This window comes from Chrysochloris asiatica, unplaced genomic scaffold, assembly GCF_000296735.1.
Source record: "Chrysochloris asiatica unplaced genomic scaffold, ChrAsi1.0 scaffold00086, whole genome shotgun sequence".
Taxonomy (NCBI): domain Eukaryota; kingdom Metazoa; phylum Chordata; class Mammalia; order Afrosoricida; family Chrysochloridae; genus Chrysochloris; species Chrysochloris asiatica.
The window spans coordinates 9,446,671-9,448,088 of record NW_006408604.1 but is presented as its reverse complement, the minus strand read 5'-3'; positions in this window follow the sequence as shown (position 1 = coordinate 9,448,088).

Below are 1,418 nucleotides of genomic sequence, written 5' to 3'. Positions count from 1 at the left end.
TTTAAGAATAGGTTCAGAAGGCAAAGGATATTTTTCAGGTGGGACTTTAAAATGTTTTCCTGGGTTGTGACAGGGGCAAGTGGGATCGAGAGATAAAACATGTTCAGCAGTCTCAATTGTCTATACCATTTTCCCCTTAAAATTTCAATCATCTTATATCATCTTACATGAAATACTCACATAATGGGAATGTAGTAATTTGGGTAGGAGAGAATTTTGGTTAGGTCCAATCCATAATTTAGTAATAGGATCTTGAAAGCATCCTGCCTTTTCCCATTTTTTCAATCTCTTCCATTTCAACCATTTGTTGATTAAAAGCCATTCTAGAGTCTTCCAGAAATATGATGGATTATGCAGTCACACTACCCAGACTCTCTAAAAAAAAAAAAAAAAATGTGAGAGCCCAAATGAAACAGATGAAAATCCTGAAACCCTGAACTTCAGAGGAAAGTTTAGAGAAGTGGACTGAGTGCTTGCTGGGAAGTGAAGCTGAGCAGGGACAGCAAGAGAGGGAAACTGACTGGTGAGCATCTGGCCAGGCATGATGCAACTATTTGAACTTTTGTGAGCAGCTTTGGTGACACCGAGTACCCTAGCAAAGCAGATAGACAAAGGTGATGGGAAAGGTGTGATTTCTTCTTTTTCCACCAGAAATGAGGCAAGCTTCCATCTTCATTCACCCCCAGCACAGATCCTGCTTTCCAGGAAAAAAGTAGTGTGAATCTGAGAGCCATACCCAGTGTGAGGAAGGGGCCGGCTACATCACTTTTGGTGCCTGAATTCAGGCAGGCTTGACTCCAAACCTACAGAATCCACAGAGCCACCAGACCAGCATTAGTCTAGCAGAAACTCTCATAACCAGCCAACTTGCCCTCAGCTACCTTGTGGCCCTAAAGACATTGACACCAACTCCATCAAGGGCCTCCACAAACTTCTTCTGGATTGAGTGCCCTAAACATAGATAACATAGATAGGCCTAAGGAACTCCATCTAGGACCAAGATCTCCACTGTCACATCCCTCCCACACACAGCCCATACGTTCCTCGACTGGCAGACGCCTTTCTGAGTTTTTACCTCTCCAGGTCCAACAGTTGCACTGGTTTTTGGTTTTAATTTTGTTTATTTTGCTTTGTTTCGTAAATTTTGTTTTTTATTCTTTCAACTCCTTCTTCTTCCCTTTCCATTCCCTTGAATGTTATTCTTTCTACCTCTGTTTTGCTTTTCCTTCTTTTTTTCTGTTGCTTATTTCCCCTAGTTGTCTTTATATTTTTCTTTTGATCTTTCTTTAACACTCTATACTCTTTTTCTCTTTTCATCTTCCCTCTCCCTGGTTTTTCTAAGAGGTTTTTGTATCTCTCCCTTTTATTTTCTATCTTATTTTTCTCTTCTATAGCTTCATTTTCTGGTCCCTCTTTTC